Source organism: Scyliorhinus torazame, chromosome 23 (assembly GCF_047496885.1).
Source record: "Scyliorhinus torazame isolate Kashiwa2021f chromosome 23, sScyTor2.1, whole genome shotgun sequence".
NCBI classification, from domain to species: domain Eukaryota; kingdom Metazoa; phylum Chordata; class Chondrichthyes; order Carcharhiniformes; family Scyliorhinidae; genus Scyliorhinus; species Scyliorhinus torazame.
In genome coordinates, this window is record NC_092729.1 from 74,419,871 (window position 1) to 74,446,773 (window position 26,903).

Here is a 26,903-nt window from a genome sequence, read left to right on the forward strand (position 1 = left end):
TCCTCAGCATCTCCACTCATCTCCCAAGAACACAACCAGCAGAAACGCATTCTCAGCATCTTCACTCTCCTTCCAATAACACAACCTGCAGAAACCCATCCTCAGCATCTCCACTCACCCCCCAATAACACAATCTGCATAAACCCATCCTCAGCATCTTCACTCACCTTCCAATATCACAACCTGCAGAAACCCATCCTCAGCATCTCCACTCACCTCCCAATAACACAACCTGCAGAAACCCATCCTCAGCATCTTCACTCTCCTCCCAATAACACAACCTGCAGAAACCCATCCTCAGCAACTTCACGCACCTCCCAATAACACAACCTACAGAAACCCATCCTCAGCATCTCAACTCACCTCCCATAAACACAACCTGCAGAACCCATCCTCAGAATCTTCACTAACCTCCCAATAACACAACCTGCAGAAACCCATCCTCAGCATCTTCACTCACCTCCCAATAACACAATCTGCAGAAAACCATCCTCAGCATCTTCCCTAACCTTCCAATAACACAACCTGCAGAAACCCATCCTCAGCCTCTTCACTAAACTTCCAATAACACAACCTGCAGAAAACCATCCTCAGCCTCTTCACTAAACTTCCAATAACACAACCTGCAGAAAACCATCCTCAGCATCGTCCCTAACCTTCCAATAACACAAACTGCAGAAACCCATCCTCAGCATCTCCACTCACCTCCCAATAACACAACCTGCAGAAACCCATCCTCAGCATCTTCACTCACCTCCCAATAACACAACCTGCAGAAACCTATCCTCAGCATCTCCACTCACCTCCCAATAACACAACCTGCTGAAACACATCCTCAGCATCTTCACTAACCTTCCAATAACACAACCTGCAGAAACCCATCCTCAGCATCTTCACTCACCTCCCAATAACACAACCTGCAGAAACCCATCCTCAGCATCTCCACTCACCTTCCAATAACACAACCTGCAGAAACGCATCCTCAGCATCTCCACTCACCTCCCAACAACACAACCTGCAGAAACCCATCCTCAGCATCTCCACTCACCTCCCAGTAACACAACCTGCAGAAACCCATCCATAGCATCTCCACTCACCTCCCAATAACACAACCTGCAGAAACCCATCCTCAGCATCTTCACTCACCTCCCAGTAACACAACCTGCAGAAACCCATCCACAGCATCTCCACTCACCTCCCAATAACACAACCTGCAGAAACCCATCCACAGCATCTCCACTCACCTCCCAATAACACAACCTGCAGAAACCCATCCTCAGCATCTCCACTCACCTCCCAGTAACACAACCTGCAGAAACCCATCCTCAGCATCTTCACTCACCTCCCAATAACACAACCTGCAGAAACACATCCTCAGCATCATCACTAACATTCCAATAACACAACCTGCAGAAACCCATCCTCTGTATCTCCACTCACCTCCCAATAACACAACCTGCAGAAACCCATCCTCAGCATCTTCACTCACCTCCCAATAACACAACCTGCAGAAACACATCCTCAGCATCTCCACTCACATTCCAATAACACAACCTGCAGAAACCCATCCCCAGCGTCTCCACTCACCTCCCAATAACACAACCTGCAGAAACCCATCCTCAGCATCTCCAATCACCTCACAATAACACATCCTGCAGAAACCCATCCACAGCATCTCCACTCACCTCCCAATAACACAAACTGCAGAAACCCAACCTCAGCATCTCCACTCACCTCCCAATAACACAACCTGCAGTAACCCATCCTCAGCATCTCCACTCACCCCCCAATAACACAACCTGCAGAAACCCATCCTCAGCATCTCCACTCACCTCCCAATAACACAACCTGCAGAAACCCATCCTCAACATCTTCACTCACCTCCCAATAACACAACCTGCAGAAACCTATCCTCAGCATCTCCACTCACCTCCCAATAACACAACCTGCTGAAACCCATCATCAGCATCTACACTCATCTCCCAATAACACAACCTGCAGAAACCCATCCTCAGCATCTTCACTCACCTTCCAATAACACAACCTGCAGAAACCCTTCCTCAGCAACTTCACTCACCTCCCAATAACACAACCTGCAGAAACACATCCTCAGCATCTTCACTAACCTTCCAATAACACAACCTGCAGAAACCCATCCTCAGCATCTTCACTCACCTCCCAATAACACAACCTGCAGAAACCCATCCTCAGCATCTCCACTCACCTTCCAATAACACAACCTGCAGAAACGCATCCTCAGCATCTCCACTCACCTCCCAACAACACAACCTGCAGAAACCCATCCTCAGCATCTCCACTCACCTCCCAGTAACACAACCTGCAGAAACCCATCCACAGCATCTCCACTCACCTCCCAATAACACAACCTGCAGAAACCCATCCTCAGCATCTTCACTCACCTCCCAGTAACACAACCTGCAGAAACCCATCCACAGCATCTCCACTCACCTCCCAATAACACAACCTGCAGAAACCCATCCACAGCATCTCCACTCACCTCCCAATAACACAACCTGCAGAAACCCATCCTCAGCATCTCCACTCACCTCCCAGTAACACAACCTGCAGAAACCCATCCTCAGCATCTTCACTCACCTCCCAGTAACACAACCTGCAGAAACCCATCCTCAGCATCTTCACTCACCTCCCAATAACACAACCTGCAGAAACCCATCCACAGCATCTGCACTCAACTCCCAAAAGCACCACCTGCAGAAACCCATCCTCAGCATCTCCACTCACCTCCCAATAACACAACCTGCAGAAACCCATCCTCAGCACCTTAACTAATCTTCCAATAACACAACCTGCAGAAACCGATCTACAACATATTCACTAACCTTCCAATAACAAAACCTGCAGAAACCCATCCTCAGCATCTCCACTCACCTCCCAATAACACAACCTGCAGAAACCCATCCTCAGCATCTCCACTCACCTCCCAATAACACAACCTGCAGGAACCCATCCTCAGCATCTCCACTAACCTCCCAATATCACAACCTGCAGAAAAACATCCTCAGCATCTTCACTAACCTCCCAATACCACAACCTGCAGAAACCCATCCTCAGCATCTTCACTCACCTCCCAATAACACAACCTGGAGAAACCCATCCTCAGCATCTCCACTAACCTTCCAATATCACAACCTGCAGAAACCCATCCACAGCATCTTCACTAACCTCCCAATACCACAACCTGCAGAAACCCATCCTCAGCATCTTCACTCACCTCCCAATAACACAACCTGGAGAAACCCATCCTCAGCATCTTCACTCACCTCCCAATAACACAACCTGCAGAAACCCATCCTCCGCATCTCCACTATCCTTCCAATAACTCAATCTGCAGAAACCCATCCGCAGCATCTCCACTCACCTCCCAATAACACAACCTGCATAAACCCATCCTCAGCATCTCCACTCACCTCCCAATAACACAACCTGCAGAAACCCATCCTCAGCATCTCCACTCACCTCCCAATAACACAACCTGCAGAAACCTATCCTCAGCATCTCCACTCACCTCCCAATAACACATGCTGCAGAAAGCAATCCTCTGCATCTTCCCTAACCTCCCAATAACACAACCTGTAGAAACCCATCCTCAGCATCTCCACTCACATTCCAATAACACAACCTACAGAAATCCATCCTCAGCATCTCCACTGACCTCCCAATACCACAACCTGCAGAAACCCATCCTCAGCATCTCCACTCACCTCCCAAGAACACAACCTGCAGAAACGCATCCTTAGCATCTTCACTCATCTCCCAATTACACAACCTGCAGAACCCCATTCTCAGCATCTCTACTGACCTTCCAATGACACAACCTGCAGAAACACATCCTCAGCATCTCCACTCACCTCCCAATAACACAACCTGCAGAAACCCATCCTCAGCATCTCCACTCATCTCCCAATTACACAACCTGCAGAACCCCATTCTCAGCATCTCTACTGACCTTCCAATGACACAACCTGCAGAAACCCAGCCTCAGCATCTCCACTCACCTCCTAATAATACAACCTGCAGAAACCCATCCTCATCATCTCCGCTCACCTCCCAATAACACAACCTTCAGAAACCCATCCTCAGCATCGTCACTCACCTCCCAATAACACAACCTGCAGAAACCCATCCTCAGCATCTACACTCACCTCCCACTAACACAACCTGCAGAAACCCATCCTCAGCATCTCCACTCACCTCCCAATAACAGAACCTGCAGAAACCCATCCTCAGCATCTCGACTCACCTCCCAATAACACAACCTGCAGAAACCTATCCTCAGCATCCCCACTCACCTCCCAATAACACAACCTGCAGAAACCCATCCTCAGCATCTTCCCTGACCGCCCAATAACACAACCTGCAGAAACCCATCCTCAGCATCTCCACTCACCGCCCAATAACACAACCTGCTGTAACCCATCATCAGCATCTACACTCACTTCCCAATAACACAACCTGCAGAAACCCATCCTCAGCATCTTCACTCACCTTCCAATAACACAACCTGCAGAAACCCTTCCTCAGCATCTTCACTCACCTCCCAATAACACAACCTGCAGAAACACATCCTCAGCATCTTCACTAACCTTCCAATAACACAACCTGCAGAAACCCATCCTCAGCATCTTCACTCACCTCCCAATAACACAACCTGCATAAACCCATCCTCAGCATCTCCACTCACCTCCCAATAACACAACCTGCAGAAACCCATCATCAGCATCTTCACTTACCTTCCAATAACACAACCTGCAGAAACCCATCCTCAGCATCTTCACTAACCTTCCAATAACACAACCTGCAGAAACCCATCCTCAGCATCTCCACTCACCTCCCAATAACACAACCTGCAGAAACCCATCCTCAGCATCTCCACTCACCCCCCAATAACACTATCTGCATAAACCCATCCTCAGCATCTTCACTCACCTTCCAATAGCACAACCTGCAGAAACCCATCCTCAGCATCTCCACTCACCTCCCAATAACACAACCTGCAGAAACCCATCCTCAGCATCTCCACTCACCTCCCAATAACACAAACTGCAGAAACCCATCCTCAGCATCTTCACTCACCTCCCAGTAACACAACCTGCAGAAACCCATCCTCAGCATCTTCACTCACCTCCCAATAACACAACCTGCAGAAACCCATCCACAGCATCTCCACTCAACTCCCAATAGCACCACCTGCAGAAACCCATCCTCAGCATCTCCACTCACCTCACAATAACACAACCTGCAGAAACCCATCCTCAGCACCTTAACTAATCTTCCAATAACACAACCTGCAGAAACCCATCTGCAACATATTCACTAACCTTCCAATAACAAAACCTGCAGAAACCCATCCTCAGCATCTCCACTCACCTCCCAATAACACAACCTGCAGAAACCCATCCTCAGCATCTCCACTCACCTCCCAATAACACAACCTGCAGAAACCCATCCTCAGCATCTCCACTAACCTCCCAATATCACAACCTGCAGAAACCCATCCTCAGCATCTTCACTAACCTCCCAATACCACAACCTGCAGAAACCCATCCTCAGCATCTTCACTCACCTCCCAATAACACAACCTGCAGAAACCCATCCTCAGCATCTTCACTCACCTCCCAATAACACAACCTGCAGAAACCCATCCTCCGCATCTCCACTATCCTTCCAATAACTTAATCTGCAGAAACCCATCCTCAGCATCTCCACTCACCTCCCAATAACACAATCTGCAGAAACCCATCCTCAGCATCTCCACTCACCTCCCAATAACACAACCTGCAGAAACCCATCCTCAGCATCTCCACTCACCTCCCAATAACACAACCTGCAGAAACCTATCCTCAGCATCTCCACTCACCTCCCATTAACACAACCTGCAGAAACCCATCGTCAGCATCTCCACTCACATTCCAATAACACAACCTACAGAAATCCATCCTCAGCATCTCCACTGACCTCCCAATACCACAACCTGCAGAAACCCATCCTCAGCATCTCCACTCACCTCCCAAGAACACAACCTGCAGAAACGCATCCTTAGCATCTTCACTCATCTCCCAATTACACAACCTGCAGAACACCATTCTCAGCATCTCTACTGACCTTCCAATGACACAACCTGCAGAAACCCATCCTCAGCATCTCCACTCACCTCCCAATAACACAACCTGCAGAAACCCATCCTCAGCATCTCCACTCATCTCCCAATTACACAACCTGCAGAACCCCATTCTCAGCATCTCTACTGACCTTCCAATGACACAACCTGCAGAAACCCATCCTCAGCATCTCCACTCACCTCCCAATAACACAACCTGCAGAAACCTATCCTCAGCATCCCCACTCACCTCCCAATAACAGAACCTGCAGAAACCCATCCTCAGCATCTCCACTCAACTCCCAATAACACAACCTGCAGAAACCCATCCTCAGCATCTTCACTAACCTCCCAATAACACAACCTGCAGAAACCCATCCTCAGCATCTCCACTCACCTCCTAGTAACACAACCTGCAGAAACCCATCCTCAGCATCTTCCCTGACCGCCCAATAGCACAACCTGCTGAAACCATCATCAGCATCTACACTCACCTTCCAATAACACAACCTGCAGAAACCCATCCTCAGCATCTTCACTAACCTCCCAATAACACAACCTGTAGAAACCCATCCTCAGCATCTTCACCCACCTCCCAATAACACAACCTGCAGAAACCCATTCTCAGCATCTTCACTAACCTCCCAATAACACAACCTGCTGAAACCCATCATCAGCATCTACACTAACCTTCCAATAACACAACCTGCAGAAACCCATCCTCAGCATCTCCACTCACCTCCCAATAACACAACCTGCAGAAACCCATCCTCAGCATCTTCACTCACCTTCCAATAACACAACCTGCAGAAACCCTTCCTCAGCATCTTCACTCACCTCCCAATAACACAACCTGCAGAAACACATCCTCAGCATCTTCACTAACCTTCCAATAACACAACCTGCAGAAACCCATCCTCAGCATCTTTACTCACCTCCCAATAACACAACCTGCAGAAACCCATCCTCAGCATCTCCACTCACCTCCCAATAACACAACCTGCAGAAACCCATCATCAGCATCTTCACTTACCTTCCAATAACACAACCTGCAGAAACCCATCCTCAGCATCTTCACTAACCTTCCAATAACACAACCTGCAGAAACCCATCCTCAGCATCTCCACTCACCTCCCAATAACACAACCTGCAGAAACCCATCCTCAGCATCTCCACTCACCTCCCAAGAACACAACCTGCAGAAACGCATTCTCAGCATCTTCACTCTCCTTCCAATAACACAACCTGCAGAAACCCATCCTCAGCATCTCCACTCACCCCCCAATAACACAATCTGCATAAACCCATCCTCAGCATCTTCACTCACCTTCCAATATCACAACCTGCAGAAACCCATCCTCAACATCTCCACTCACCTCCCAATAACACAACCTGCAGAAACCCATCCTCAGCATCTTCACTCACCTCCCAATAACACAACCTGCAGAAACCCATCCTCAGCATCTTCACTCACCTCCCAATAACACAACCTGCAGAAACCCATCCTCAGCATCTCAACTCACCTCCCAGAAACACAACCTGCAGAACCCCTCCTCAGAATCTTCACTAACCTACCAATAACACAACCTGCAGAAACCCATCCTCAGCATCTTCACTCACCTCCCAATAACACAATCTGCAGAAAACCATCCTCAGCATCTTCCCTGACCTTCCAATAACACAACCTGCAGAAACCCATCCTCAGCCTCTTCACTAAACTTCCAATAACACAACCTGCAGAAAACCATCCTCAGCCTCTTCACTAAACTTCCAATAACACAACCTGCAGAAAACAATCCTACGCATCGTCCCTAACCTTCCAATAACAAAAACTGCAGAAACCCAGCCTCAGCTTCTCCACTCATCTCCCAATAACACAACCTGCAGAAATCCATCCTCAGCATCGCCACTCACCTCCCAATAACACAACCTGCAGTAACGCATCCTCAGCATCTCCACTCACCTTCCAATAACACAACCTGCAGAAACCCATCCTCAGCATCTCCACTCACCTCCCAATAACACAACCTGCAGAAACGCATCCTCAGCATCTCCACTCACCTTCCAATAACACAACCTGCAGAAACCCATCCTCAGCATCTCCACTCACCTCCCAATAACACTACCTGCAGAAACCCATCCTCAGCAACTCCACTCACGTCCCAATAACACAACCAGCAGAAAACCATCCTCAGCACCTTCCCTAACCTTCCAAAAACACAACTTGCGGAAACCCATTCTCAGCATCTTCACTCACCTCCCAATAACACAACCTGCAGAAACCCATCCTCAGCATCTTCACTCACCTCCCAATAACATAACCTGCAGAAACACATCCTCAGCATCTTCACTCACCTCCCAATAACACAACCTGCAGAAACACATCCTCAGCATCTCCACTCACCTCCCAATAACACAACCTGCAGAAACACATCCTCAGCATCTCCACTCACATTCCAATAACACAACCTACAGAAACCCATCCCCAGCGTCTCCACTCACCTCCCAATAACACAACCTGCAGAAACCCATCCTCAGCATCTCCAATCACCTCACAATAACACAACCTGCAGAAACCCATCCACAGCATCTCCACTCACCCTCCAATAACACAACCTGCAGAAACCTATCTCAGCATCTCCACTCACCTCCCAATAACACAACCTGCAGTAACCCATCCTCAGCATCTCCACTCACCCCCCTATAACACAACCAGCAGAAACCCATCCTCAGCATCTCCACTCACCTCCCAATAACACAACCTGCAGAAACCCATCCTCAGCATCTTTACTCACCTCCCAATAACACAACCTGCAGAAACCTATCCTCAGCATCTCCACTCACCTCCCAATAACACAACCTGCTGAAACCCATCATCAGCATCTACACTCACCTCCCAATAACACAACCTGCAGAAACCCATCCTCAGCATCTTCACTCACCTTCCAATAACACAACCTGCAGAAACCCTTCCTCAGCAACTTCACTCACCTCCCAATAACACAACCTGCAGAAACACATCCTCAGCATCTTCACTAACCTTCCAATAACACAACCTGCAGAAACCCATCCTCAGCATCTTCACTCACCTCTCAATAACACAACCTGCAGAAACCCATCCTCAGCATCTCCACTCACCTCCCAATAACTCAACCTGCAGAAACCCATCATCAGCATCTTCACTTACCTTCCAATAACACAACCTGCAGAAACCCATCCTCAGCATCTTCACTAACCTTCCAATAACACAAACTGCAGAAACCCATCCTCAGCATCTCCACTCACCTCCCAATAACACAACCTGCAGAAAACCATCCTCATCATCTCCACTCACCTCCCAAGAACACAACCTGCAGAAACGCATTCTCAGCATCTTCACTCTCCTTCCAATAACACAACCTGCAGAAACCCATCCTCAGCATCTCCACTCACCCCTCAATAACACAATCTGCATAAACCCATCCTCAGCATCTTCACTCACCTTCCAATATCACAACCTGCAGAAACCCATCCTCAGCATCTCCACTCACCTCCCAATAACACAACCTGCAGAAACCCATCCTCAGCATCTTCACTCACCTCCCAATAACACAACTTGCAGAAACCCATCCTCAGCATCTTCACTCCCCTGCCAATAACACAACCTGCAGAAACCCATCCTCAGAATCTTCACTAACCTACCAATAACACAACCTGCAGAAACGCATCCTCAGCATCTTCCCTAACCTTCCAATAACACAATCTGCAGAAAACCATCCTCAGCCTCTTCACTAAACTTCCAATAACACAACCTGCAGAAAACCATCCTCTGCATCGTCCCTGACCTTCCAATAACACAAACTGCAGAAACCCATCCTCAGCATCTTCCCTAACCTTCCAATAACACAATCTGCAGAAACCCATCCTCAGCATCTCCTCTCACCTCCCAATAACACAACCTGCAGAAACCCATCCTCAGCATCTTCACTCACCTCCCAATAACACAACCTGCAGAAACTCATTCTCAGCATCTCCTCTCACCTTCCAATAACACAACCTGCAGAAACTCATTCTCAGCATCTCCTCTCACCTCCCAATAACACAACCTGCAGAAACTCATTCTCAGCATCTCCTCTCACCTTCCAATAACACAACCTGCAGAAACCCATCCTCAGCATCTTCACTCACCTCCCAATAACACAACCTGCAGAAACCCATCCTCAGCATCTCCACTAACCTCCCAATAACACAACCTGCAGAAACCCATCCTCAGCATCTCCACTCACCTCCCAATAACACAACCTGCAGAACCCATCCTCAGCATCTCCACTCACCTCCCAAAAACACAACCTGCTGAAAACCATCCTCAGCATCTTCCCTAACCTTCCAAAAACACAACTTGCGGAAACCCATTCTCAGCATCTTCACTCACCTCCCAATAACACAACCTGCAGAAACCCATCCTCAGCACCTTCACTCACCTCCCAATAACACAACCTGCAGAAACACATCCTCAGCATCTTCACTAACCTTCCAATAACACAACCTGCAGAAACCCATCCTCAGTATCTCCACTCACCTCCCAATAACACAACCTGCAGAAACCCATCCTCAGCATCTTCACTCACCTCCCAATAACACAACCTGCAGAAACACATCCTCAGCATCTCCACTCACATTCCAATAACACAACCTGCAGAAACCCATCCCCAGCGTCCCCACTCACCTCCCAATAACACAACCTGCAGAAACCCATCCTCAGCATCTCCAATCACCTCACAATAACAACCTGCAGAAACCCATCCACAGCATCTCCACTCACCTCCCAATAACACAACCTGCAGAAACCCATCCTCAGCATCTCCACTCACCTCCCAATAACACAACCTGCAGTAACCCATCCTCAGCATCTCCACTCACCCCCCAATAACACAACCTGCAGAAACCCATCCTCAGCATCTCCACTCACCTCCCAATAACACAACCTGCAGAAACCCATCTTCAGCATCTTCACTCACCTCCCAATAACACAACCTGCAGAAACCTATCCTCAGCATCTCCACTCACCTCCCAACAACACAACCTGCAGAAACCCATCCTCAGCATCTCCACTCACCTCCCAATAACACTACCTGCAGAAACCCATCCTCAGCAACTCCACTCACGTCCCAATAACACAACCAGCAGAAAACCATCCTCAGCACCTTCCCTAACCTTCCAAAAACACAACTTGCGGAAACCCATTCTCAGCATCTTCACTCACCTCCCAATAACACAACCTGCAGAAACCCATCCTCAGCATCTTCACTCACCTCCCAATAACATAACCTGCAGAAACACATCCTCAGCATCTTCACTCACCTCCCAATAACACAACCTGCAGAAACACATCCTCAGCATCTCCACTCACATTCCAATAACACAACCTACAGAAACCCATCCCCAGCGTCTCCACTCACCTCCCAATAACACAACCTGCAGAAACCCATCCTCAGCATCTCCAATCACCTCACAATAACACAACCTGCAGAAACCCATCCACAGCATCTCCACTCACCTCCCAATAACACAACCTGCAGAAACCCATCTCAGCATCTCCACTCACCTCCCAATAACACAACCTGCAGTAACCCATCCTCAGCATCTCCACTCACCCCTCTATAACACAACCAGCAGAAACCCATCCTCAGCATCTCCACTCACCTCCCAATAACACAACCTGCAGAAACCCATCCTCAGCATCTTTACTCACCTCCCAATAACACAACCTGCAGAAACCCATCCTCAGCATCTTCACTCACCTTCCAATAACACAACCTGCAGAAACCCTTCCTCAGCAACTTCACTCACCTCCCAATAACACAACCTGCAGAAACACATCCTCAGCATCTTCACTAACCTTCCAATAACACAACCTGCAGAAACCCATCCTCAGCATCTTCACTCACCTCCCAATAACACAACCTGCAGAAACCCATCCTCAGCATCTCCACTCACCTCCCAATAACACAACCTGCAGAAACCCATCATCAGCATCTTCACTTACCTTCCAATAACACAACCTGCAGAAACCCATCCTCAGCATCTTCACTAACCTTCCAATAACACAACCTGCAGAAACCCATCCTCAGCATCTCCACTCACCTCCCAATAACACAACCTGCAGAAACCCATCCTCATCATCTCCACTCACCTCCCAAGAACACAACCTGCAGAAACGCATTCTCAGCATCTTCACTCTCCTTCCAATAACACAACCTGCAGAAACCCATCCTCAGCATCTCCACTCACCCCCCAATAACACAATCTGCAAAAACCCATCCTCAGCATCTTCACTCACCTTCCAATATCACAACCTGCAGAAACCCATCCTCAGCATCTCCACTCACCTCCCAATAACACAACCTGCAGAAACCCATCCTCAGCATCTTCACTCACCTCCCAATAACATAACCTGCAGAAACACATCCTCAGCATCTTCACTCACCTCCCAATAACACAACCTGCAGAAACACATCCTCAGCATCTCCACTCACATTCCAATAACACAACCTACAGAAACCCATCCCCAGCGTCTCCACTCACCTCCCAATAACACAACCTGCAGAAACCCATCCTCAGCATCTCCAATCACCTCACAATAACACAACCTGCAGAAACCCATCCACAGCATCTCCACTCACCTCCCAATAACACAACCTGCAGAAACCCATCTCAGCATCTCCACTCACCTCCCAATAACACAACCTGCAGTAACCCATCCTCAGCATCTCCACTCACCCCTCTATAACACAACCAGCAGAAACCCATCCTCAGCATCTCCACTCACCTCCCAATAACACAACCTGCAGAAACCCATCCTCAGCATCTTTACTCACCTCCCAATAACACAACCTGCAGAAACCCATCCTCAGCATCTTCACTCACCTTCCAATAACACAACCTGCAGAAACCCTTCCTCAGCAACTTCACTCACCTCCCAATAACACAACCTGCAGAAACACATCCTCAGCATCTTCACTAACCTTCCAATAACACAACCTGCAGAAACCCATCCTCAGCATCTTCACTCACCTCCCAATAACACAACCTGCAGAAACCCATCCTCAGCATCTCCACTCACCTCCCAATAACACAACCTGCAGAAACCCATCATCAGCATCTTCACTTACCTTCCAATAACACAACCTGCAGAAACCCATCCTCAGCATCTTCACTAACCTTCCAATAACACAACCTGCAGAAACCCATCCTCAGCATCTCCACTCACCTCCCAATAACACAACCTGCAGAAACCCATCCTCATCATCTCCACTCACCTCCCAAGAACACAACCTGCAGAAACGCATTCTCAGCATCTTCACTCTCCTTCCAATAACACAACCTGCAGAAACCCATCCTCAGCATCTCCACTCACCCCCCAATAACACAATCTGCAAAAACCCATCCTCAGCATCTTCACTCACCTTCCAATATCACAACCTGCAGAAACCCATCCTCAGCATCTCCACTCACCTCCCAATAACACAACCTGCAGAAACCCATCCTCAGCATCTTCACTCACCTCCCAATAACACAACTTGCAGAAACCCATCCTCAGCATCTTCACTCACCTCCCAATAACACAACCTGCAGAAACCCATCCTCAGCATCTCAACTCACCTCCCAGAAACACAACCTGCAGAACCCATCCTCAGAATCTTTACTAACCTCCCAATAACACAATCTGCAGAAAACCATCCTTATCCTCCTCACTAAACTTCCAATAACACTACCTGCAGAAAACCATCCTCAGCATCGTCCCTAACCTTCCAATAACACAAACTGCAGAAACCCATCCTCAGCATCTTCCCTAACCTTTCAATAACACAATCTGCAGAAAACCATCCTCAGCCTCTTCACTAAACTTCCAATAACACAACCTGCAGAAAACCATCCTCTGCATCGTCACTAACCTTCCAATAACACAAACTGAAGAAACCCATCCTCAGCATCTTCCCTAACCTTCCAATAACACAACCTGCAGAAACCCATCCTCAGCATCTCCAATCACCTCACAATAACACAACCTGCAGAAACCCATCCACAGCATCTCCACTCACCCTCCAATAACACAACCTGCAGAAACCTATCTCAGCATCTCCACTCATCTCCCAATAACACAACCTGCAGTAACCCATCCTCAGCATCTCCACTCACCCCCCTATAACACAACCAGCAGAAACCCATCCTCAGCATCTCCACTCACCTCCCAATAACACAACCTGCAGAAACCCATCCTCAGCATCTTTACTCACCTCCCATTAACACAACCTGCAGAAACCTATCCTCAGCATCTCCACTCACCTCCCAATAACACAACCTGCTGAAACCCATCATCAGCATCTACACTCACCTCCCAATAACACAACCTGCAGAAACCCATCCTCAGCATCTTCACTCACCTTCCAATAACACAACCTCCAGAAACCCTTCCTCAGCAACTTCACTCACCTCCCAATAACACAACCTGCAGAAACACATCCTCAGCATCTTCACTAACCTTCCAATAACACAACCTGCAGAAACCCATCCTCAGCATCTTCACTCACCTCTCAATAACACAACCTGCAGAAACCCATCCTCAGCATCTCCACTCACCTCCCAATAACTCAACCTGCAGAAACCCATCATCAGCATCTTCACTTACCTTCCAATAACACAACCTGCAGAAACCCATCCTCAGCATCTTCACTAACCTTCCAATAACACAAACTGCAGAAACCCATCCTCAGCATCTCCACTCACCTCCCAATAACACAACCTGCAGAAACCCATCCTCATCATCTCCACTCACCTCCCAAGAACACAACCTGCAGAAACGCATTCTCAGCATCTTCACTCTCCTTCCAATAACACAACCTGCAGAAACCCATCCTCAGCATCTCCACTCACCCCCCAATAACACAATCTGCATAAACCCATCCTCAGCATCTTTACTCACCTTCCAATATCACAACCTGCCGAAACCCATCCTCAGCATCTCCACTCACCTCCCAATAACACAACCTGCAGAAACCCATCCTCAGCATCTTCACTCACCTCCCAATAACACAACTTGCAGAAACCCATCCTCAGCATCTTCACTCCCCTCCCAATAACACAACCTGCAGAAACCCATCCTCAGAATCTTCACTAACCTACCAATAACACAACCTGCAGAAACGCATCCTCAGCATCTTCCCTAACCTTCCAATAACACAATCTGCAGAAAACCATCCTCAGCCTCTTCACTAAACTTCCAATAACACAACCTGCAGAAAACCATCCTCTGCATCGTCCCTAACCTTCCAATAACACAAACTGCAGAAACCCATCCTCAGCATCTTCCCTAACCTTCCAATAACACAATCTGCAGAAAACCATCCTCAGCCTCTTCACTAAACTTCCAATAACACAACCTGCAGAAAACCATCCTCTGCATCGTCCCTGACCTTCCAATAACACAAACTGCAGAAACCCATCCTCAGCATCTTCCCTAACCTTCCAATAACACAATCTGCAGAAACCCATCCTCAGCATCTCCTCTCACCTCCCAATAACACAACCTGCAGAAACCCATCCTCAGCATCTTCACTCACCTCCCAATAACACAACCTGCAGAAACTCATTCTCAGCATCTCCTCTAACCTTCCAATAACACAACCTGCAGAAACTCATTCTCAGCATCTCCTCTCACCTCCCAATAACACAACCTGCAGAAACCCATCCTCAGCATCTCCACTCACCTCCCAATAACACAACCTGCAGAAACTCATTCTCAGCATCTCCTCTAACCTTCCAATAACACAACCTGCAGAAACTCATTCTCAGCATCTCCTCTCACCTTCCAATAACACAACCTGCAGAAACCCATCCTCAGCATCTTCACTCACCTCCCAATAACACAACCTGCAGAAACCCATCCTCAGCATATCCACTAACCTCCCAATAACACAACCTGCAGAAACCCATCCTCAGCATCTCCACTCACCTCCCAATAACACAACCTGCAGAACCCATCCTCAGCATCTCCACTCACCTCCCAAAAACACAACCTGCTGAAAACCATCCTCAGCATCTTCCCTAACCTTCCAAAAACACAACTTGCGGAAACCCATTCTCAGCATCTTCACTCACCTCCCAATAACACAACCTGCAGAAACCCATCCTCAGCACCTTCACTCACCTCCCAATAACACAACCTGCAGAAACACATCCTCAGCATCTTCACTAACCTTCCAATAACACAACCTGCAGAAACCCATCCTCAGTATCTCCACTCACCTCCCAATAACACAACCTGCAGAAACCCATCCTCAGCATCTTCACTCACCTCCCAATAACACAACCTGCAGAAACACATCCTCAGCATCTCCACTCACATTCCAATAACACAACCTGCAGAAACCCATCCCCAGCGTCCCCACTCACCTCCCAATAACACAACCTGCAGAAACCCATCCTCAGCATCTCCAATCACCTCACAATAACAACCTGCAGAAACCCATCCACAGCATCTCCACTCACCTCCCAATAACACAACCTGCAGAAACCCATCCTCAGCATCTCCACTCACCTCCCAATAACACAACCTGCAGTAACCCATCCTCAGCATCTCCACTCACCCCCCAATAACACAACCTGCAGAAACCCATCCTCAGCATCTCCACTCACCTCCCAATAACACAACCTGCAGAAACCCATCTTCAGCATCTTCACTCACCTCCCAATAACACAACCTGCAGAAACCTATCCTCAGCATCTCCACTCACCTCCCAACAACACAACCTGCAGAAACCCATCCTCAGCATCTCCACTCACCTCCCAATAACACTACATGCAGAAACCCATCCTCAGCAACTCCACTCACGTCCCAATAACACAACCAGCAGAAAACCATCCTCAGCACCTTCCCTAACCTTCCAAAAACACAACTTGCGGAAACCCATTCTCAGCATCTTCACTCACCTCCCAATAACACAACCTGCAGAAACCCATCCTCAGCATCTTCACTCACCTCCCAATAACATAACCTGCAGAAACACATCCTCAGCATCTTCACTCACCTCCCAATAACACAACCTGCAGAAACACATCCTCAGCATCTCCACTCACATTCCAATAACACAACCTACAGAAACCCATCCCCAGCGTCTCCACTCACCTCCCAATAACACAACCTGCAGAAACCCATCCTCAGCATCTCCAATCACCTCACAATAACACAACCTGCAGAAACCCATCCACAGCATCTCCACTCACCTCCCAATAACACAACCTGCAGAAACCCATCTCAGCATCTCCACTCACCTACCAATAACACAACCTGCAGTAACCCATCCTCAGCATCTCCACTCACCCCTCTATAACACAACCAGCAGAAACCCATCCTCAGCATCTCCACTCACCTCCCAATAACACAACCTGCAGAAACCCATCCTCAGCATCTTTACTCACCTCCCAATAACACAACCTGCAGAAACCCATCCTCAGCATCTTCACTCACCTTCCAATAACACAACCTGAAGAAACCCTTCCTCAGCAACTTCACTCACCTCCCAATAACACAACCTGCAGAAACACATCCTCAGCATCTTCACTAACCTTCCAATAACACAACCTGCAGAAACCCATCCTCAGCATCTTCACTCACCTCCCAATAACACAACCTGCAGAAACCCATCCTCAGCATCTCCACTCACCTCCCAATAACACAACCTGCAGAAACCCATCATCAGCATCTTCACTTACCTTCCAATAACACAACCTGCAGAAACCCATCCTCAGCATCTCCACTCACCCCTCTATAACACAACCAGCAGAAACCCATCCTCAGCATCTCCACTCACCTCCCAATAACACAACCTGCAGAAACCCATCCTCAGCATCTTTACTCACCTCCCAATAACACAACCTGCAGAAACCCATCCTCAGCATCTTCACTCACCTTCCAATAACACAACCTGAAGAAACCCTTCCTCAGCAACTTCACTCACCTCCCAATAACACAACCTGCAGAAACACATCCTCAGCATCTTCACTAACCTTCCAATAACACAACCTGCAGAAACCCATCCTCAGCATCTTCACTCACCTCCCAATAACACAACCTGCAGAAACCCATCCTCAGCATCTCCACTCACCTCCCAATAACACAACCTGCAGAAACCCATCATCAGCATCTTCACTTACCTCCCAATAACACAACCTGCAGAAACCCATCCTCAGCATCTTCACTAACCTTCCAATAACACAACCTGCAGAAACCCATCCTCAGCATCTCCACTCACCTCCCAATAACACAACCTGCAGAAACCCATCCTCATCATCTCCACTCACCTCCCAAGAACACAACCTGCAGAAACGCATTCTCAGCATCTTCACTCTCCTTCCAATAACACAACCTGCAGAAACCCATCCTCAGCATCTCCACTCACCCCCCAATAACACAATCTGCAAAAACACATCCTCAGCATCTTCACTCAACTTCCAATATCACAACCTGCAGAAACCCATCCTCAGCATCTCCACTCACCTCCCAATAACACGACCTGCAGAAACCCATCCTCAGCATCTTCACTCACCTCCCAATAACACAACTTGCAGAAACCCATCCTCAGCATCTTCACTCACCTCCCAATAACACAACCTGCAGAAACCCATCCTCAGCATCTCAACTCACCTCCCAGAAACACAACCTGCAGAACCCATCCTCAGAATCTTTACTAACCTCCCAATAACACAATCTGCAGAAAACCATCCTCAGCCTCTTCACTAAACTTCCAATAACACTACCTGCAGAAAACCATCCTCAGCATCGTCCCTAACCTTCCAACAACACAAACTGCAGAAACCCATCCTCAGCATCTTCCCTAACCTTCCAATAACACAATCTGCAGAAAACCATCCTCAGCCTCTTCACTAAACTTCCAATAACACAACCTGCAGAAAACCATCCTCTGCATCGTCCCTAACCTTCCAATAACACAAACTGAAGAAACCCATCCTCAGCATCTTCCCTAACCTTCCAATAACACAATCTGCAGAAACCCATCCTCAGCATCTCCTCTCACCTTCCAATAACACAACCTGCAGAAACCCATCCTCAGCATCTTCACTCACCTCCCAATAACACAACCTGCAGAAACCCATCCTCAGCATCTCCACTAACCTCCCAATAACACAACCTGCAGAAACCCATCCTCAGCATCTCCACTCACCTCCCAATAACACAACCTGCAGAACCCATCCTCAGCATCTCCACTCACCTCCCAATAACACAACCTGCTGAAAACCATCCTCAGCATCTTCCCTAACCTTCCAAAAACACCACTTGCGGAAACCCATTCTCAGTATCTTCACTCACCTCCCAATAACACAACCTGCAGAAACCCATCCTCAGCATCTTCACTCACCTCCCAATAACACAACCTGCAGAAACACATCCTCAGCATCTTCACTAACCTTCCAATAACACAACCTGCAGAAACCCATCCTCAGTATCTCCACTCACCTCCCAATAACACAACCTGCAGAAACCCATCCTCAGCATCTTCACTCACCTCCCAATAACACTAACTGCAGAAACACATCCTCAGCATCTCCACTCACATTCCAATAACACAACCTGCAGAAACCCATCCCCAGCGTCCCCACTCACCTCCCAATAACACAACCTGCAGAAACCCATCCTCAGCATCTTCAATCACCTCACAATAACACAACCTGCAGAAACCCATCCACAGCATCTCCACTCACCTCCCAATAACACAACCTGCAGAAACCCATCCTCAGCATCTCCACTCACCTCCCAATAACACAACCTGCAGTAACCCATCCTCAGCATCTCCACTCACCCCCAATAACACAACCTGCAGAAACCCATCCTCAGCATCTCCACTCACCTCCCAATAACACAACCTGCAGAAACCTATCCTCAGCATCTCCACTCACCTCCCAATAACACAACCTGCAGAAACCCATCCTCATCATCTCCACTCACATTCCAATAACAAAATCTGCAGAAACCCATCCCCAGCGTCTCCACTCACCTCCCAATAACACAACCTGCAGAAACCCATCCTCAGCATCTCCAATCACCTCACAATAACACAACCTGCAGAAACCCATCCACAGCATCTCCACTCACCTCCCAATAACACAACCTGCAGTAACCCATCCTCAGCATCTCCACTCACCTCCAATTAACACTACCTGCAGAAACCCATCCTCAGCAACTCCACTCACGTCCCAATAACACAACCAGCAGAAAACCATCCTCAGCATCTTCCCTAACCTTCCAAAAACACAACTTGCGGAAACCCATTCTCAGCATCTTCACTCACCTCCCAATAACACAACCTGCAGAAACCCATCCTCAGCATCTTCACTCACCTCCCAATAACACAACCTGCAGAAACCCATCCTCAGCATCTCCACTCACCTCCCAATAACACAACCTGCAGAAACCCATCATCAGCATCTTCACTTACCTTCCAATAACACAACCTGCAGAAACCCATCCTCAGCATCTCCACTCACCCCTCTATAACACAACCAGCAGAAACCCATCCTCAGCATCTCCACTCACCTCCCAATAACACAACCTGCAGAAACCCATCCACAGCATCTCCACTCACCTCCCAATAACACAACCTGCAGAAACCCATCCTCAGCATCTCCACTCACCTCCCAATAACACAACCTGCAGTAACCCATCCTCAGCATCTCCACTCACCCCCAATAACACAACCTGCAGAAACCCATCCTCAGCATCTCCACTCACCTCCCAATAACACAACCTGCAGAAACCTATCCTCAGCATCTCCACTCACCTCCCAATAACACAACCTGCAGAAACCCATCCTCAGCATCTCCACTCACATTCCAATAACAAAATCTGCAGAAACCCATCCCCAGCGTCTCCACTCACCTCCCAATAACACAACCTGCAGAAACCCATCCTCAGCATCTCCAATCACCTCACAATAACACAACCTGCAGAAACCCATCCACAGCATCTCCACTCACCTCCCAATAACACAACCTGCAGTAACCCATCCTCAGCATCTCCACTCACCTCCAATTAACACTACCTGCAGAAACCCATCCTCAGCAACTCCACTCACGTCCCAATAACACAACCAGCAGAAAACCATCCTCAGCATCTTCCCTAACCTTCCAAAAACACAACTTGCGGAAACCCATTCTCAGCATCTTCACTCACCTCCCAATAACACAACCTGCAGAAACCCATCCTCAGCATCTTCACTCACCTCCCAATAACACAACCTGCAGAAACCCATCCTCAGCATCTCCACTCACCTCCCAATAACACAACCTGCAGAAACCCATCATCAGCATCTTCACTTACCTTCCAATAACACAACCTGCAGAAACCCATCCTCAGCATCTCCACTCACCCCTCTATAACACAACCAGCAGAAACCCATCCTCAGCATCTCCACTCACCTCCCAATAACACAACCTGCAGAAACCCATCCTCAGCATCTTTACTCACCTCCCAATAACACAACCTGCAGAAACCCATCCTCAGCATCTTCACTCACCTTCCAATAACACAACCTGAAGAAACCCTTCCTCAGCAACTTCACTCACCTCCCAATAACACAACCTGCAGAAACACATCCTCAGCATCTTCACTAACCTTCCAATAACACAACCTGCAGAAACCCATCCTCAGCATCTTCACTCACCTCCCAATAACACAACCTGCAGAAACCCATCCTCAGCATCACCACTCACCTCCCAATAACACAACCTGCAGAAAACCATCATCAGCATCTTCACTTACCTTCCAATAACACAACCTGCAGAAACCCATCCTCAGCATCTTCACTAACCTTCCAATAACACAACCTGCAGAAACCCATCCTCAGCATCTCCACTCACCTCCCAATAACACAACCTGCAGAAACCCATCCTCATCATCTCCACTCACCTCCCAAGAACACAACCTGCAGAAACGCATTCTCAGCATCTTCACTCTCCTTCCAATAACACAACCTGCAGAAACCCATCCTCAGCATCTCCACTCACCCCCCAATAACACAATCTGCAAAAACACATCCTCAGCATCTTCACTCAACTTCCAATATCACAACCTGCAGAAACCCATCCTCAGCATCTCCACTCACCTCCCAATAACACGACCTGCAGAAACCCATCCTCAGCATCTTCACTCACCTCCCAATAACACAACTTGCAGAAACCCATCCTCAGCATCTTCACTCACCTCCCAATAACACAACCTGCAGAAACCCATCCTCAGCATCTCAACTCACCTCCCAGAAACACAACCTGCAGAACCCATCCTCAGAATCTTTACTAACCTCCCAATAACACAATCTGCAGAAAACCATCCTCAGCCTCTTCACTAAACTTCCAATAACACTACCTGCAGAAAACCATCCTCAGCATCGTCCCTAACCTTCCAACAACACAAACTGCAGAAACCCATCCTCAGCATCTTCCCTAACCTTCCAATAACACAATCTGCAGAAAACCATCCTCAGCCTCTTCACTAAACTTCCAATAACACAACCTGCAGAAAACCATCCTCTGCATCGTCCCTAACCTTCCAATAACACAAACTGAAGAAACCCATCCTCAGCATCTTCCCTAACCTTCCAATAACACAATCTGCAGAAACCCATCCTCAGCATCTCCTCTCACCTTCCAATAACACAACCTGCAGAAACCCATCCTCAGCATCTTCACTCACCTCCCAATAACACAACCTGCAGAAACCCATCCTCAGCATCTCCACTAACCTCCCAATAACACAACCTGCAGAAACCCATCCTCAGCATCTCCACTCACCTCCCAATAACACAACCTGCAGAACCCATCCTCAGCATCTCCACTCACCTCCCAATAACACAACCTGCTGAAAACCATCCTCAGCATCTTCCCTAACCTTCCAAAAACACCACTTGCGGAAACCCATTCTCAGTATCTTCACTCACCTCCCAATAACACAACCTGCAGAAACCCATCCTCAGCATCTTCACTCACCTCCCAATAACACAACCTGCAGAAACACATCCTCAGCATCTTCACTAACCTTCCAATAACACAACCTGCAGAAACCCATCCTCAGTATCTCCACTCACCTCCCAATAACACAACCTGCAGAAACCCATCCTCAGCATCTTCACTCAGCTCCCAATAACACTAACTGCAGAAACACATCCTCAGCATCTCCACTCACATTCCAATAACACAACCTGCAGAAACCCATCCCCAGCGTCCCCACTCACCTCCCAATAACACAACCTGCAGAAACCCATCCTCAGCATCTTCAATCACCTCACAATAACACAACCTGCAGAAACCCATCCACAGCATCTCCACTCACCTCCCAATAACACAACCTGCAGAAACCCATCCTCAGCATCTCCACTCACCTCCCAATAACACAACCTGCAGTAACCCATCCTCAGCATCTCCACTCACCCCCAATAACACAACCTGCAGAAACCCATCCTCAGCATCTCCACTCACCTCCCAATAACACAACCTGCAGAAACCTATCCTCAGCATCTCCACTCACCTCCCAATAACACAACCTGCAGAAACCCATCCTCAGCATCTCCACTCACATTCCAATAACAAAATCTGCAGAAACCCATCCCCAGCGTCTCCACTCACCTCCCAATAACACAACCTGCAGAAACCCATCCTCAGCATCTCCAATCACCTCACAATAACACAACCTGCAGAAACCCATCCACAGCATCTCCACTCACCTCCCAATAACACAACCTGCAGTAACCCATCCTCAGCATCTCCACTCACCTCCAATTAACACTACCTGCAGAAACCCATCCTCAGCAACTCCACTCACGTCCCAATAACACAACCAGCAGAAAACCATCCTCAGCATCTTCCCTAACCTTCCAAAAACACAACTTGCGGAAACCCATTCTCAGCATCTTCACTCACCTCCCAATAACACAACCTGCAGAAACCCATCCTCAGCATCTTCACTCACCTCCCAATAACACAACCTGCAGAAACCCATCCACAGCATCTCCACTCACCTCCCAATAACACAACCTGCAGAAACACATCCTCAGCATCTCCACTCACCTCCCAATAACACAACCTGCAGTAACCCATCCTCAGCATCTCCACTCACCCCCAATAACACAACCTGCAGAAACCCATCCTCAGCATCTCCACTCACCTCCCAATAACACAACCTGCAGAAACCTATCCTCAGCATCTCCACTCACCTCCCAATAACACAACCTGCAGAAACCCATCCTCAGCATCTCCACTCACATTCCAATAACACAATCTGCAGAAACCCATCCCCAGCGTCTCCACTCACCTCCCAATAACACAACCTGCAGAAACCCATCCTCAGCATCTCCAATCACCTCACAATAACACAACCTGCAGAAACCCATCCACAGCATCTCCACTCACCTCCCAATAACACAACCTGCAGTAACCCATCCTCAGCATCTCCACTCACCTCCAATTAACACTACCTGCAGAAACCCATCCTCAGCAACTCCACTCACGTCCCAATAACACAACCAGCAGAAAACCAACCTCAGCATCTTCCCTAACCTTCCAAAAACACAACTTGCGGAAACCCATTCTCAGCATCTTCACTCACCTCCCAATAACACAACCTGCAGAAACCCATCCTCAGCATCTTCACTCACCTCCCAATAACACAACCTGCAGAAACACATCCTCAGCATCTTCACTCACCTCCCAATAACACAACCTGCAGAAACACATCCTCAGCATCTCCACTCACATTCCAATAACACAACCTACAGAAACCCATCCCCAGCGTCTCCACTCACCTCCCAATAACACAACCTGGAGAAACCCATCCTCAGCATCTCCAATCACCTCACAATAACACAACCTGCAGAAACCCATCCACAGCATCTCCACTCTCCTTCCAATAACACAACCTGCAGAAACCCATCCTCAGCATCTCCACTCACCCCCCAATAACACAATCTGCAAAAACCCATCCTCAGCATCTTCACTCACCTTCCAATATCACAACCTGCAGAAACCCATCCTCAGCATCTCCACTCACCTCCCAATAACACAACCTGCAGAAACCCATCCTCAGCATCTTCACTCACCTCCCAATAACACAACTTGCAGAAACCCATCCTCAGCATCTTCACTCACCTCCCAATAACACAACCTGCAGAAACCCATCCTCAGCATCTCAACTCACCTCCCAGAAACAAAACCTGCAGAACCCATCCTCAGAATCTTTACTAACCTCCCAATAACACAATCTGCAGAAAACCATCCTCAGCCTCTTCACTAAACTTCCAATAACACAACCTGCAGAAAACCATCCTCAGCCTCTTCACTAAACTTCCAATAACACTACCTGCAGAAAACCATCCTCAGCATCGTCCCTAACCTTCCAATAACACAAACTGCAGAAACCCATCCTCAGCATCTTCCCTAACCTTCCAATAACACAATCTGCAGAAAACCATCCTCAGCCTCTTCACTAAACTTCCAATAACACAACCTGCAGAAAACCATCCTCTGCATCGTCCCTAACCTTCCAATAACACAAACTGAAGAAACCCATCCTCAGCATCTTCCCTAACCTTCCAATAACACAATCTGCAGAAACCCATCCTCAGCATCTCCTCTCACCTTCCAATAACACAACCTGCAGAAACCCATCCTCAGCATCTTCACTCACCTCCCAATAACACAACCTGCAGAAACCCATCCTCAGCATCTCCACTAACCTCCCAATAACACAACCTGCAGAAACCCATCCTCAGCATCTCCACTCACCTCCCAATAACACAACCTGCAGAACCCATCCTCAGCATCTCCACTCACCTCCCAATAACACAACCTGCTGAAAACCATCCTCAGCATCTTCCCTAACCTTCCAAAAACACCACTTGCGGAAACCCATTCTCAGCATCTTCACTCACCTCCCAATAACACAACCTGCAGAAATCCATCCTCAGCATCTTCACTCACCTCCCAATAACACAACCTGCAGAAACACATCCTCAGCATCTTCACTAACCTTCCAATAACACAACCTGCAGAAACCCATCCTCAGTATCTCCACTCACCTCCCAATAACACAACCTGCAGAAACCCATCCTCAGCATCTTCACTCACCTCCCAATAACACAAACTGCAGAAACACATCCTCAGCATCTCCACTCACATTCCAATAACACAACCTGCAGAAACCCATCCCCAGCGTCCCCACTCACCTCCCAATAACACAACCTGCAGAAACCCATCCTCAGCATCTCCAATCACCTCACAATAACACAACCTGCAGAAACCCATCCACAGCATCTCCACTCACCTCCCAATAACACAACCTGCAGAAACCCATCCTCAGCATCTCCACTCACCTCCCAATAACACAACCTGCAGTAACCCATCCTCAGCATCTCCACTCACCCCCCAATAACACAACCTGCAGAAACCCATCCTCAGCATCTCCACTCACCTCCCAATAACACAACCTGCAGAAACCCATCTTCAGCATCTTCACTCACCTCCCAATAACACAACCTGCAGAAACCTATCCTCAGCATCTCCACTCACCTCCCAATAACACAACCTGCAGAAACCCATCCTCAGCATCTCCACTCACATTCCAATAACACAATCTGCAGAAACCCATCCCCAGCGTCTCCACTCACCTCCCAATAACACAACCTGCAGAAACCCATCCTCAGCATCTCCAATCACCTCACAA